The sequence below is a fragment of the Acomys russatus genome, chromosome 5 (genome assembly GCF_903995435.1).
Source record: "Acomys russatus chromosome 5, mAcoRus1.1, whole genome shotgun sequence".
NCBI lineage: Eukaryota > Metazoa > Chordata > Mammalia > Rodentia > Muridae > Acomys > Acomys russatus.
The window spans coordinates 42143868-42160171 of NC_067141.1; the positions used below are offsets into that span (position 1 = coordinate 42143868).

The following is a 16304-nucleotide window of genomic DNA, read 5'->3' on the forward strand; positions in this document are numbered from 1 at the left end:
TGGTCCTCTTCATGTCCCTACCATCCTCTTCCAACCGTCAAACTTTCTCCTCCCCTCCAGGAAGTCCTGCCTTCCACTTCCTGTCCTTCTCCCCAGCTGATTGGCTAAACAGCGCTTTATTGACAGTTGATACATTCACTCAGCATTCCTCCACAATTCCTTTTTTTGGTCTAACTTAAAAAAAACCTTTACCTATACATTTATATCATTACACTGATATACAATATATATACACAAGAACCACAAAACAATTGTTATATTTATCTTATACTCATAATGTCTCGTTGTCTTCAACCTGATCAGCGACTTGAGAAAGAATAAAATTAATTAGCTGAGTAAATAGGAAGGGCATGTCAGCAGCTTCCAAAATGGGGGGGGGTGGGTGGTGGGGAGGACAGAGACACTTTGCTACCCGAACAGTCACTCGAAACTCTTTAACATGTTGGAGCATCATTTTCAGCCTTCTGGCCCACTTTATCTGACAGACATGTTTGTGAAGCAGGGACATTGAGGACTTGCTTACCCTGTCTTGGCAGAGTTTGGCCGTCAACTCCACTTGCATCCAAGCTTGCCCATTTCAGGTAGAATTTTGTCTGTGGCAGAAAACAAGGACATTTTTGTCCAGTGGCTAGTTTACTACATCTGAAACCATCTCCATAATGAGGTTCCTCAATGCTCATTTCCTTCTTTGAGGCAGGCTGGGTATTGCCAGGAGTCAACCTGTCTTATTTTCAAAGAATCCTCAAAACAAATAAAATTTCTTTAAATGTCATACTCTGTAGGTCTCTGAGATTTTTGAAGACTTAATCTAAATATTTCAGTATTTGTCTTTGCCAATTAAATTGTTTCTTGGAGACAGTAGTTAGTTGGATCTTTTTAATCGTTAACTACTCTTTTTTTTTTAAATATATAGGTGAAATGAAGCCTTCGACCCATAAAGCTGTTGTGGGAAAAGTTTATTTATTCCTGTACTTTAAAATGTTTTAATTTATATTTTTATTTATTAGTGTGTGCATATGTGTGAGTGTTTGTATGTGGTTACATGATATTTAAGTGGATGTGCATGCCACAGCATGAAAGTGGAGATCAGGGGACAACTTTTTGAAAATGGATCTTTTTCTGTCTTTATATGGGTTCCAGGAAATAAACCAGGGGTTGTGACATTTATATAGAAAGTGTCCTAACCACTGTGTCATCTCTCGTCATTCCCCAAAATACAAGGATTTAGTGGTGATTAAGTCCATTTCTGAACTTTGGATTTAATGGCTGGGGGTTGGGGTTAAGGAGAAGAAGGGATGATGAATAGCATCAGCAAAAGCCAATTGGCGCTGGCATGAAATAGTCCAGAGTTGGGGATGGACAAGAGTCATCCTTCAGGACTGACCATGTGCCAACTTAGGTGTATAACTTAGGTGTTGAGATTAGGGCTCAGTGTATATCTGCTATTGACACCAGGTGGCATGTGGAGAAGAAACAGCCAGACTAGGAAGATACCAAGGCAATTGTAAAACTCAAAGTGTGCACACGCTTGCAGCACTGGCCAGAAGTCATACTGCTTCAGCAAGAAGGTAAGTAGCAGGAAGGAGTTCTGATTGTTGATCTAATGTTTGTCTCCAGAAGAATATACAATAGACCTTTAATGATTTTGGGGCCTTTAATGATTATTGGGTCTAGAAGATACAGGTCTGATCATACACTGTAATGAAAGAGGCAGATTTTGTTGTCTTAAAGTATTTTAAACTTTGCTTGAGAGGGATGGGAAATAGCTAACCTAATAAAAGCAAGGAAGCAGGCTTTGCATGTGTTCATGAAAGAAAATAAAATGGGTGATTTGCAAAGTACAGGATGGTATGATCTCCTTAGATTGGGTACTAGGAAAGACCAGCATGAAAAGACACAATAGTTAATCTTGGTATTAAAAAATTGTTCCTCAAACCAGAAGATTGAAAAACAATATTTTTAAAGGTTTTTTAAAACAATTTTTGCCAGGCAAGAACTTAAGAATAACTTGGCTGTGTAGTTGTCTCAGGGTCTGAGAAAGTTGCAAGTGTGTAAAGGCTCAACAGGGCTGGAGGCTCTGCTTCTAAGAGGGCTTACTTCTATTGACTGTCAGCATAGAGGTACCAATCCTTCTCTCATGGATTATTCTGTTAGAGCCACAGAGAGTCTTGATGACAAATTAGCAGAATCTTCCCAAACAACAGATCCATGAGAGCAGTGACAGAGCAGTGGGTACCTCATGCTCTGCCCTTGAAGGTCACATTCTTAGCACGGTCTACTGGTCACACAGATTGGTGCTGACACTGGATAAAGGGAATTGACACAGGATGTGCATACTAGGAAGAGAGAATCCTTGGGAGCCACTTGCTTATTGCTTAACATAGTAGAGAAGAGCTGGGTTTAGGGGAGAATTATAAATAACTGATTGAGTGAACACTGAGCCAGTGGCAGGGGGGGATCTAGTTAAGAGAAACAATACTTTCTAGGACTCCTTGAACAAAGAAGCTTGGTGCCATGAAGGATTGCACCCAGCATTTACTGCAATAGTGTGAGAGGTAGACGAGATGACTCTAGGGTTCAAGGGCCAGATTATAAGACTTTATAAAGGTCTGAAATATATTCTGAGAGGGGTTTTAAGTAGGGAAAGAGATATACACTGAACAGCCACATTTGAACAGAAGTATAGTTCTGAACAAAAATTAGGTTGGACCTATAGAATTACAAGACTAGATATAATGAAAGACTTTTACTCTCCGTAGGTATGCTATGTGATCTTATATGCAGCGAGACATTCAGAAATCGAGTCTATCCTGTTGAGTGATATTAAAGTTAACCATGAATTTAAATGTGATGTGTTAACATTTCCAACTCTTGTTCTTCCATCATAACACAAGCAAGATCTATTGTTGAACATTCATAAGAGCCAAAGTCCAATGGGAATTCCATGCAAGCAGATCCCCAAGGATGTGTTGTAAAACTTTCAAGAGTCTTAGTGGATTTTTATCATGCATTTCCCCTGCTTTCCCTGATTTCCAAGGAAAGCCTTGTTGATTCCGTTTTCTCCGAGTCTCCTTCATGATGTTAGAAAGCAGAGTTTAATGTTTACAACCCTTACTTTAGACATCAAAGACTATGTCTTTGTCCTTTTAGTTCTTGACCTGGCTCTCCCGGCTCACAGATAAATGATGGGTCTTCCTCCTTGTAAACTTTCATTTCAGATGAGATTATTCTGCTCTGTTGCTCTGTGTAGGTGTTGAGATACAGGTCACACTTCATTGACTTGGAGACGAAATGTGCTCATTTTCCTATTAATCTGAATACCTCCCTGGTCCCTGCCATGCCTCTGACATGGTTCATAGATTACAGCAGACTAGAATATTCATGATGTCAGATCACAAGAGATCGTGTATATAAAAATAACCCTGTTTTCCACATCTAATAGTTGAATGAAACATTTTTTAAAAATATTTTCTCTAGTTACACTACATTTATTTCTTTTCACTTAAAAATAGAAATACCTTTCCAAGCCATGAATAACATGAATAAGCTCTCTGGATAGAAATCTAATGTTGCATGATTTTTATTTAAAATGCTTTTATGCAATGTATTTCTAATAGTTAGAGAGCATCTCCACTATTCAGCCCTAACCTCCATCTTTTCCCACCCTATGCTCTCGGTCCAGCATTAATTATACCACATGTTTTCCTCAAGTCACACCTTTGTGGTTTGCCTGTGAGAGCCTCCGACTGCTAATTGTTATTTCTCTTTCAAAGATCAGTGCAATTATCACTTTTACTGAGAAGTTGTCTCTGACTCCTGGAAGCAGATTTGCTACTGATTCCCATAAACTCATTAGAGGACATCAGATCTCCTTTACAGCATTCACTTCCAGTACCAGCATTGCTTGATTGACCAGTCACTCTCGACCTCACACATCTCATAGGCTCAAAACAAGTTAGCACATGAAACCAATAACTCCAAGCTATTTTTACGTTATCCACACAAAGTATTTCAGTTTCTCAACAAGTTAGCACCGGTCATCTGTTCATCAGAATTGGTATCAGCTTCAAAGAATAGGAGCAATTTCAAGGTGGCTGCTCACAAGAGTCTGAGACACAGGATGCCTTTCTTGGGTACTCCGGAAGCTGTAACAGCGGAGATTTGAGGTTTGTTGTATTCTTGTGATGATGGGTGTTGTCATTACTTATCACCCCTGAGAATATTAACAAAATGATATTTAAAAGCCCAGCTCCATCCATTCCAGTTTAGAATCTGTAACATTAAACAAGTTACCATTTATATTTCTGGAATTTAAAAGAAGTGTCTTCACTTAGTGAGATGTGGCTTAGGGCCATTCAAGTCCTGGGATCAAGGATCAGCTGAGGTGATGGATCTGGTCTGAGCAAGGAATTTCCATGTGTCTTCTAAATCTCCCCATGGCCTGGTGGAGAGACAGGAAGGTGACACAATCCAGTGCACTTAGCAAATTAATACCCAATAACATAACCATGTATTTTTTATTCACTCAATAATCATCTACCTTGGCTCTTAGGGGCAGCCATTTGTTGGATGTGAGGCCACAGAGGTAATTAAAACCAAAATATGTCTTGCCCTTGTGGTGTATTCATCTATGTGGGATGACAGATATGATCGCCCATGTGATTTATTTGTTACAGTTTTGATACATGTTAACTACTCTGGGGTGTTAGAGGATGAATGATAGTGGATGTGGTGTTAGCTGAGGCGTCAGGAAATCTTTTTTAAGGAGGTGACACAATGTACTCGGAGACTTGGAGGGTGAGACAAGGAAGTGAGAGGGTTGGAACATAGGGAGAAGCAGGGAAAAAGTAAAGGGAGATACGGTCTTCCAGGCAGAAGGAGTAGATTCTATGGCATTCTCCCTGAGTTTATCATGGAGGATCAACAGGTAAACTTTGATCATTGTTTACAGTTTGAGTCCTGTGGAATTAAAATGAACTTTTAATATTTGACATGACTTCTTTTTTCTTTTCTTTTAAAAAATGTATTGAAAATAACCTTTTATACAATATATTCTGATTATGTTTCCCCTTTTCTTGTCTCCTCCTGGATCCTCTTCACCCATCTGACTTCATATGTTCTTTCTATTTATCTTAAGAAAATCAACATAAAAATAAACAACCACAATAGTAGAAAAAAGCAGAATCACACACAAATGACAGACACACATCCATACAAACAAACACACATCACAAAAACACAAAAGTATAAAATATAATATACAAACAAAAGACCAGTAAAAAATTTGTAAATGCCCAAACAAAACAATAATAGACAAAAATTGCACAAAAATACTACTGCATTTGCTTTGTGTTGGCCGTTTAATGCTGGTCATGGGGCCTGCCCTTATGTGTGGTTTATACATCCACTGAGATTCCATTAGAGAAAACCTGTTTTCCTCTACAAGTGGTTGTCCATTGGAGATGGCTTTTTGGTTAGAGATGGGTGTTCATGTCCACTCCCATTCCACTGACGGGACCCTATCTGGATTAGACCAGTGTAGCCCCTTTGCATGCTGCCACAGTCACTATCAGATTGTATGTGTAGTAACCCACAACTGAACAATATGCAGAGTGAGAAATCTTGAAACACCCAGTCTTAGATGGAATGTCTTCAGTTCCCCATCCCTTATCCACCCAGGGATCAGGGAACTATTTGTAAGAGGAGGTAGAAAGACTGTAAGAGTCAGAGGGGAAAGATGACACCAAGAAGATTTTTTTCTAATAGAAAAAGATAGTATTAAAGGATTAAAATTGTATCCATTAATTGAAACACTGAATATTATGTTAAGTACTGCATGGTACCATGCATATGAGATAGCTAAAATACTCAGTGTTAAAGAATGAAATAGTGTTGGTGTTGGAGAGATGGCTCAGAGGTTAAGAGCACTGCCTGCTCTTCCAAAGGTCCTGAGTTCAATTCCCAGCAACCACATGATGACTCACAACCATCTACTATGAAATCTGGTGCCCTCTTCTGGCCTGCAGGTATTACATGCAGACAGAACACAGTATACTAAATAAATTAATCTTAAAAAAAAAAAAAAAAAAAAAAAAAAAAAAAAAAAAAAGAAAGAAAAGAAAAAAAGAAAGAAAGAAAGAAAGAAAAAAGAATGAAATAGTGGCTGCCATAGACTGGAGGTCATGGGAACTGCAAAGTTGCTGTGCCTTTAGTCTACAGAACTGTTTACAAAATCTCAAAAACTTAAGAGGCTGTATCTCATCTTTAATATTTTTTACCACAGAGGGTAAAATGTAATAATATCAATGTAATAGTATCAATGTAATAATAAAATGACATAGAATATACTAGAACTACTTTTGTTTGTGCTTCTGTGTAGCCTGAACTGCTTGTGGCATGGAAACTGGAGACCGACATCAGTTCTCTTCCTTTAAACAGACAGGAAGCAGCGTAGCAAACTGGTTGACACTCAGGATAAGGCACAAGTGCTCAAAAGGAACTTGGAATGCAGTGTCCATTGATAACAACACTGAAAATGCTGCGTTTCAGTTAAACAGGCCCCTTGATTTTAAAGTGCAAGAGGGAAAAACAGAAAAATCAGTCAGTGGCTAGGAAGATGAGGGAAGAGTAAGCAGCAGCCAAAGAACGCAGCCAAGTGCTGCATATTGGAGAAACATGAGCAGAGATGTTGATGCCCTTTACTAAGAAAGGGCTTTTCCCATGATGCTCCACTCCCATAACAGACTCATGGATAGCCCTCAGCTGCACATGGTGGAGGAGGCAAGCGTTTGAAGAGAAGCTTCAAAGCAAAGGCACTGAAGTCAGGTGCCTTGAAGCTTGCTTACTGTGGTGGGAGCACAAGGCAACAGCTTCTAGCACACATCTTCACTCCTGTCTCTGAAAATAGTACATATTGTTCTTAGTGTTTAATCTATTCCATCTGATCCAAACGTCTTCTTCTAAAGGACATTGGGCAGAAGAGTCCCAGTAAGCTCCAGAAGGAATTTAAATTGCTGCCAGAAAGGTCTCTCATCTTTTGATCATCTATCTGTGTTGTGCTTAAAGAATTCTTAAAGATTAAAAAGAGAAGAGGAGTTGGAGCTGGAGAGATAACACAGTGTTTAAGAGCCACTGCTAGTCTTCCAGAGGATCCAAGTTCAGATCCCAGAAGCCACGTCAGGTGTTCTGGCTCACAAATGCTTGTAACTCCATTTGAGGGGCTCCAACTCCCTCCTCCAGCCTCTGCAGTGCACCCCCCCTCTCTCCCCTATGTAAAAAATTTTTAAAAATTTAAAAATGACAAAATAATTTCGATATTTAAATTTTCTAAACATATTTTATATACAGCAAAGGAGGAATGGTTTTATTTAGTCTGGTATAGGGCCTCTGGCTTCTGCCACTCCATCAATGCTGGAACATCACTCCTTACTAGGACTCCTCTCAGGTATCCTGTTGTTGCCTGTGTCATGGAGATCCTGTAGTTTTGGATATGCAGGACTGGCCCTTTCATTCACGCCAGCAGATCATAGATGGGGTAGATGGGGTAGATTCAAAACCCTGGATCTGGGCCTTAAAGGTATCTGAGCTGGTCTGCCCACCAGCTGTGCTGCTCCTATGCCCTCAGGGTGGGTTTACCAGTAATCTCTCACTACCAGGACCAGCTCTACCTTGCTGCCCAGGCAAGCTGCAGGACCTGTTCTCCCAAATGTTGCTGCTGGTGAGGAACATGGCCAGTTCTCCCACTCTCATGATCCCAGGGCCAACTCTCCCACCTGCCATAGGTGGCAAAAGACAAGGAGAGAAAGGAAGGCATCTGTCCCTTGTCTGTGTCACCACCCAGCAGATAAGAGACAGGGCCAGCTCTCCCATACTCACAACCTCTGGGCTGGCTTACCCGCAAGCCCCATATCCAGGGTCAGCTTACTGTGCTACCAAGATGAGGTGCAGAACCTGCTCTCCTGAGTCTGGCAATTAGCTAGGGGAGGGGTCAGTTCTTCTACTCTTATGCCCCCAGGGTCAGCTCCCTATGATGCCCAGGTAAGGGGTAGGGCCAGTTCTGCACAGTCCTATGACATCAAGATGTCCTCAGGTGGCATCTCAGACCGGAGACATCAGCCTGGCTTTTGGTGGTTATAGACTCCTGCTGCTACAGGGCCGCAGACCCAGAAGTGGCCCCAAGTGGCAGCATTGACCAGGACCCCATCATGATCCCATGTGGCATCACCAGCTACGCCCATCAGGCTGTTCCTCACCACCTTTGAGTCTCCAATTCTGCCTCTATTCACTGTGACCACATCCTGTTTCTCTCTCTCTTCCATGTCTCCACCACTTACTTGCTACTCTTGGTGGCACCCAGAGTCTCTGGGTGTCTACAGTCATCTCAGGACTGGTCTCAGGAGTGCTAGGCGCTACTTGTGCATTATGGCACCAGGAAGGGGTCATCTCAGGCATGATCTGCGCCACACCCCCCCCCCCGACTGGTGGTCATCTCAGGCTAGCTCCCTGTGCAGACACCCTGGCCCTGGACGGGTGGTCATCTCAGGCTAGCTCCTTGTGCAGACAGACACCCTGGCCCTGGACTGGTGGTCATCTCAGGCTAGCTCCCTGTGCAGACACCCTGGCCCTGGACTGGTGGTCATCTCAGGCTAGCTCCCTGTGCAGACACCCTGGCCCTGGACTGGTGGTCATCTCAGGCTAGCTCCCTGTGCAGACAGATACCCTGGCCCTGGACTGGTGGTCATCTCAGGCTAGCTCCCTGTGCAGACAGACACCCTGGCACTGGACTGGTGGTCATCTCAGGCTCACTTTTTTCAGGGAATGTTAGGCTACTAATCATTCAGATGGTCACAGGTCAGAACACTCAATGTAGACATAGCCTCTCTCCTCTCTGTCACCCACTGATGCACCTGTGACACAGCAGCCACACCTGCAACACCTCTAGGGGCAGACTAATTGATTTTTTTCATTAATTCTTTTAAAAATAATAGAGTTCCACACTCAGGTTTAAGAATATCATAATTACAAAAATGTCTTCCTTTAAAATCATCCAAATTAAATGTATTTCTTTGTTAAAACATTTTGTGGTGGAATTTAAACACTCCTTCTGTAGAATTAATGAGAAATGACTACACCCACATTCAAGAAGCAAACTCATAAGGATTTTTAAAATGTTGGCATTAAACAAATTTTAAAAGTATATGTTTTGAAAGAAATACTCAGCCTTGACATGAAGAGGTAGAAAATAAGATTTTTAATAATGTGTAAAGTGAGTACAAAGAAAGACAGAATGGTAGGGTGGAATTTTGTGCAACTTCCTTTTTAAAATTTAATTTATTATAATTTATTCAGATTATATCCCTATTGTTATCCCCTCATTTATATCTTACCATTCCCACCCTCCTCCTTCTTCCACCCTATTCCTCTCCCCTAGACCTCTGATAGAAGGGGACCTCATCTCCCACCATATGACCACAGCCTATCAGGTCTCATCTGGATAGCCTGCCTCCCTCTCCTCTGTGTGCCTCTGGGCCTCCCCACCAAGGGGAAGTGATCAAATTGGGGGCACAAGAATTTATGTCAGAGTCCCCACACCCCCAAAACCATGGAGAACAAGCTGTCCATTGGCTATATCTGAACAGGAGATCTAGGCTCACTGCATGCACTGTCCTCAGTTGGTACAACAGTTTGTGCAGGGTCCCCTGGGCCCAGATCTGCCAGTCTTGATAGCTTCCTTTTGGGCTCCTGAACCCTCTGGGTCCTTCCATCTCCCCACTGTTTGATACCACTCTCAGTACGCCACCCAGAGTCCAGCTGCATGTCTCAACATCTGTCTTGTTCCCCCTCTTGGTGGAGTCTCTCAGAGGACATCTATTTGAGCTAATATCCACTTTTAAGTGAGTATATACCACGTGTGTCTTTCTTGGTCTGAGTTACCTTACTCAGGATGATCATTTCTAGTTCCATCCATTTGCCTGCAAATTTTAAGATTTCCTTGTTTTTGATAGTTGAGTAGTATTCCACTGTGTAAACGTACCACAGTTTCTTTATCCATTCTTTGGTTGAGGGACATCTAGGTTGTTTCCAGATTTTGGCTATTATGAATAAAGCTGCTATGAACGTAGTTGAGCAAATGTCCTTGTTGTGTGATGGAGCATCTTTCAGGTATATGCCTAGGAGTGGAGTAGCTGGGGCCTTGAGGGTATACTATTCCCAATTTTTGGAGAAAGTGCCAGATTGATTTCCACAATACTTGTCCAAGTTTACACTCCCATCAGCAATGGAAGAATACTCCCCTTTCTCCATACCCTTTGCCAACATGTGCTGTCACTTGAGTTTTTGATCATAGCCATTCGGATAATTTTAAGGTGGAATCTCAGAGTCATTTTGATTTGCATTTCCCTGATAACTAAGAATGTTGAGCATTTCTTTAGGTATTTCTCTGCCATTCAATGTTTCTCTGTTGAGAATTCTCTGTTTAGCTCTGTACTCCATTATTTAATTGGATAATTTGGTTTAGTGGTGTTTAATTTCTTTACATGTTTTAGATATTAGGCCTTTGTCAGATGTAGGGCTGGTGCAGATCTTTCTCCAGTATGTAAGCTGTCATTTTGTTCTGTTGACAGTGTCTTTTGCCTTATAGAAGCTTTTCAGTGTTCTGAGCTCTCCTTTATTAATTGGTGATCTTAGAGCCTGAACTGTTGGTGTTTTGTTCAGGAAGTTGTCTCCTATGCCAATGAGTTCAAGGTTCTTTCCCACTTTCTCTTCTAACAGATTTAGTGTGTCTGGTTTTATGTTGAGGTCTTTAATTCACTTGAACTTTAGTTTTGTGCAGGATGATAAATATGGATCTATTTGTATTTTCTACAAGTAGACATCCAGTTAGACCAACACAATTTGTTGAAGATGCTATCTTTTTTTCCCCATTGTATGGATTTGGCTTCTTTGTCAAAATTCAAGTGTCCATAGGTGAGTGGGGTTTTTGTTGTTGTTGTTGTTGTTGTTGTTTTGTTTTGTCCATATAATAGGTGTCCTACATAGGGCTTAGCACTCGACACGCTCTTATTTTTTGCATCTTGACCACTTGTGAGTCTCTGTGCCAGACAGCATCCACTACAAAAGAAGCTTCTCAGATTAGGCAGAGAGATGTCATTAGGAGTCTGTTTGTTTTTGAGACCGGTTTAGAAGGGTGACATTAAAACAACTCTTCTAATATTCTAGTTGTTATATTTCTAGGCATTCCCCTGAGCATTATATATTGATAGTTGTACATAATATTGATGACTGGACATTTCCACAAATGTTAAGAGCTATATATTATGACTATCAAGTGATACTACAGTACATACTTTTTCCTGCATCTTATTGAGCAACTTTGCCTTGTTTTTTGAAGATCGCAGGGCTTACTGGTATCCTTTAGAGTACATTATATCAAATTCCAGCTCACTCATGTCTCCATTCACCTAAGACTCAAATACATGAGTGAGACAGAGCAAATTCCTTGCATGCCTGAGAGTTGTCTCCATCATCCTATCCTATAGGCAGCATGGTTGTAGCTCACACCTTTTATTTGGGCCCTGGGAACTTATATGGAGAGCCCAAGTCAGGCACACTATTTCTCTTAACACTTGCAGGTGTTTCTCCCCCGCCCACTTGGTGAATACCTCATTCCCACATTGTGCCTTCAAATAACACTTCCTTAGTAAGACTTTCCCATACACACCAATCAGACTACCTCTTCCTTTTGAATACTCCCAGGACTTGCCTTTTATTAAAACCATTTATATGCTGCTCACCTTCTGTAGTAGATTGGGTCTTATAACTTATTTATGACATGTCCTTCCTAAGGAGTTCTTGTGTAGGATGCTTAATCCCTAGCTGATGGACCCACTGTTAAAAGTGGCTGCATCATGAGAGCTTTGGCCTCACCAATGGATGGTCCATTGATAGTTTCATTTAAAAAAATGATACTAATAGGAGCCTATGCAAAGAAAGGGGACACTGGCACCTGACTGAGAAAAGCATATCTTATCCTTAATATCTTCCTCTGTGTTTCTCTGTTCTATGGCTTCCAGGAATGCTACATGCTCCTCCTACCACAATGTTCCTGGTTGGTTGGGGCCAAAGCAATGAACCCTGCTGACAACGGACTGAAACCTCAGAAATCACAAACCCATGCACATTGTTGCTCCTATCAGTTGTTTCAAGCATTTATCACAGTGCTTTAACCAGGGGAATCCTTACTGATCAGTGTTATTTATTGCTGAGTACCCAGGAAAGGAATGGTGACAGGAAACAAACCAAAGGAGCCTCTGTGTAGGAAGTCAGAACTGCAGCAAGTTCACAAACGCTTGGGTACTTCAAGTATGGAAGTAAAATGTCATCTGTAGAATGAGAAGCGCTCTCTCTCTCTCTCTCTCTCTCTCTCTCTCTCTGTCTTTTTTGTCTCTGTCTGTCTGTCATCTCTGTCGTCTCTGTCTCTGTCTCTCTCTCTGTGTCTCTCTGTCTCTCTCTGTCTCTGTCTCTGTCTCTGTGTCTCTGTCTGTCTGTCTCTCTCTCTCTGTCTCTCTCTGTCTCTCTCTCTCTCTCTCCCTCTCCCTGTCCCTCTCTCTCTCTCCCTCCCTCCCTCCTGCTTTCATGGTCACCATATCTCTGAAAATAAAATGGGAACAGCCTTCAGAGGGGCCAAAATCCCTGTGGCATATGTTGTGTCTCGAGTCTTGGAAGGAGATCAGAGGGAATGCAGTAAATAGGATTTTTTTTTTCTTTTGATTTAGCTACGCACCCTTGGTTGGCTATAGATTATTCATTTTTGAAAACAAGATAATTGTGGCAACAGCTGTCTATAAGAAGCAAGAGGCAAGGCTGGCTTTACTCCAGGAGAAAAGAAGCTCACAAACATTTTTTCCAGACTTATGATCCTACAGTGTACTTACAGTTAAAATGGTCAAATAGATCCAGTTTTACATCTAAAATAATGAATGGATCACAAGATAAAATACTTGTTCAGCTTCACAATGACAAAAGACTGGCACTTTGTAGGTTGAAAATATGTGGGCTTGCCCTTGTTTAGAGAGACTGTTTAAAGACCATTTAAGAATCATGTGAGAAGCTGGGTGTGGTGGTGCATGCCTTTAATCCCAGCACTTGGGAGGCAGAGGCAGGCGGATCTCTGTGAGTTCAAGGCCAGCCTGATCTACAAAGTGAGTCCAGGACAGCCAAGGCTACACAGAGAAACTCTGTCTCGAAAAACAAAACAAAAACAAAAAACAAGAAACAAAAAACAAAAAACAAAAAACAAACAAACAAAAAAAAGAATCATGTGAGAGAAGGCTTGGGAATCAAAATACTCTTTGCATGATTTGGAAGCTCAGTTGGGCTAGACAGTTAGACTGAAATGTATGCTTTGATCAGAATTTCACTATCACATGCACCCCTGGCCCTGGCCCCTGGCAACCACCCCTTATAGGCTGGGTTTCACTTTCTTTCAATATACACCCAGTGTGAGACTGGTGGTCTCCTTCACAATGTTTCCCATGATAGCTGTATTTAAAGCAGTTCTAGAAGACAAATCTGAGTGCAACAATTTCATCTTAAATATTTGAAAATGGCAAATAAAGCTTGAGCCTAAGGCCATATGCCTGACACTGGCACATTATATATTGTTTTGGCTATCAAGTGATGTTTTAAGTGGTTCTTGTGTGTCACAAGGTAGCTAAAAACATTTCTAGCCCCTAACAATTAAGTGACAGTGATAGACACACACACACACACACACCACACACACAATCTCCATTTATTTCTAGTGTCTGCAGGACAACAACATTGCTCTTGATAGAGAATTACTGAGATAGTGTAAGTTGTGTTTTCTTAATAAATGTTTACATTTATATAGTTGTTTATTATCTCCATCTATCTATCTATCTATCTATCTATCTATCTATCTATCTATGTATCTATCTATCATCTATCTTTTTATCTATGGGGGAAGACTTATCACCGCAGGCATGTAGAGGTCAGAAGACAACTTAAGGGACCCAATTCTTTCTTCTACCATGTGAGTCTTAGGGGATGAGGTTAGGCCATTAGGTATCGTGGCAGAAGCTGAGCCATTTCTTAGCATAAAGCAAACACTGGCATCCCAGTCAGCAAGTCAACAAGCCTGTTTTGTTTTGCTTTTGAAAGACCTTTGAATTCCAAGCTGGCCTAAAACTTGAAGCCCACTCCTTCCTGTCTCCTTACTTCCAGTATTGCAAGCATGCACCACCCCCCCCCCACCCCTGGAAAACGACAGCTGGTAAATATTTTTCTCCATTAAACCTGTATTGAAAACCTTATAGTGAATTGGATATGAGAGAGGCAGGAATGTGTAAGAAACTGTCCCCTCAGGCTCAACTTTAATAAAGAAAGCAGCTGCATGAATTAAGTCGTTACACTATGGGATGTGGTTGTGATTTTGTAAAGGTCAATTCTGCAGTGCTTTGGCAGCCTGAAGGATGGACAATCAAATTCAGAACGAAAAACTCAGAGAAGCTGACTATTGGATTCTGCATTGTTCTCCAGAATCTTTTGCCTGTGTCATATAGATCTACTCTCTGGAACTTTGGCTCCTCCCAGCCTATAGATGCAGAGGGATTATGAATCTGAGTTACTGAAATTCTTCCTTGTAAGAGTTGCATATTTTATGAGAAGTTGTTCTTAGAGGGTGAATTTCACACCTTTATTTAGAACTGATGTGGGAATTTATGTTGATGATTAGGGTGTTTACTGTAGCAAATCATCATCATTTCAAAATAGGAAGAAACCAAATCAACATTAGGTTAACAATATAGTAGAAACAAAAGAGAGGGATGGAAGCCCGGGTATCAGGTAAAAGTTATAAGAAACCAGTTGCCCTGCAGAAGCTGGTCTATGCCTTTGGTAGATGGTTGCCAAGTGCATTTTCCCCATTGAGAAGAGCAACAAGATGAAACCCTTTCTGAGCACATTTAAAGCCCTCTCTTTTATGTCCATTTATCTATCTTGTCAACCTCCAAAGAGCTCTATGGCTGATTGTTTCTGAAGCGACACAGATGTCGCTCTGTGGCACTATCCCTGTGCCCTTAACTTGGATCAGGCTCCTGTCCTCATCCCATGATGTGCTGCTGTGATCTGCTCCTGCCCGACTCTCTACCTTCATTGTCTCTTTCCATGACCACCAGTTGATTGGCCTTCCTTCTCATACGGTAGTGCTGCTTCTGCAGTCTTCTCTCCCATTGGCCCTCATTCTTGCCCACCTATGATAGCAGCGTCTCTTGAATCTTAGCAAAGCTTAAATATTATTTCCATTGAAATGGTCCCTGTTATTATCACATTCAGTTCAGAGTATGGATTCTTACTGGTTCAATTCTGTTCACTGGTGCATCTGTAAGCAGTACATAAGAGTAGCATATCCTCTGCATGTGAGTTTTTGATGGGTGACCAGGTACATCGATCACCTACCCTAGACTATGAGCTACTTTTATAATCATTAGTTAGTTACTTTTATTTCATATGTACGAATATGTAAAGTGTACCATCTGTGACATATGTTCAGGGTTCATGGACATTAGAAGAGACCAAAAGACAGTTGTTAGCCACCATATGTGTGCTGGGAACTGAATCTGCCCCCTCTACAAGAACAGCAAGGCTTCTTAATCACCGAGCCATTTCTCTGTCTCAACCATAAGCTTCTTTTTTAAAAGATAATTTTCTTTTTTAATTAAAACATAATTTTATCATCTTTCCTTTTTCTCTTTCCTCCCTCCATGTGTGTATGTGCATGTGCATGGGTGTCTGTGTGCCTTGTGTGGTGTGTCTGCTTGTAGATACCTAAACTCACAAATATGACCTGCTCTCAGTCCATATAGAGCTATTTGTAGGTGTATGATTTCAGAATCTAGTATTGGATATCTAGTTTGGTGGCTCTTCCCTGGGGAAACTATTTCTCCTGTTCTCAGAACATACTATTTGCCTGCAGTCTTTTGCCTAGGAGTGAAGCCACGTGATATTTGTCCCCTTTTCATATTAGCATGTCTATTGGCATTGTCCTTGTTCAGGTCCTGTTTAGGCAGCCATCTTGGCAAGACTTCATGGGTGTAGCTTATCTGACATTTTTAGGAGATCTAATCTCAGAGCAAAATTCCAGATCCTCTGAAACTTAAAATCTTTCTGCCCTTCTTTTGCTCTGATCCCCAAGGCTTAGGTACAGGAGTCTTGCTGCAGATGCATCAGTTGGAGCTGAGCACTGCACAGTCACTTGTTCTCTGCCTGTCGATCTATTGTGGTTT

General features: G+C 41.3%; 1 protein-coding gene and 1 non-coding gene across 2 annotated transcripts in view; one reads left to right on the forward strand and one right to left on the reverse strand.

Annotated features, from left to right (window-relative positions):
* Trpm3 (transient receptor potential cation channel subfamily M member 3) overlaps nt 1-16304 on the forward strand; it is a 903922-nt gene that overhangs the window by 263822 nt on the left and 623796 nt on the right. The gene's annotated exons all lie outside the window — the stretch shown is intronic.
* LOC127190211 (small nucleolar RNA SNORA17) lies at nt 8817-8948 on the reverse strand. The gene has a single exon (XR_007830719.1). It is a non-coding gene; the product is annotated as a small nucleolar RNA SNORA17 (small nucleolar RNA).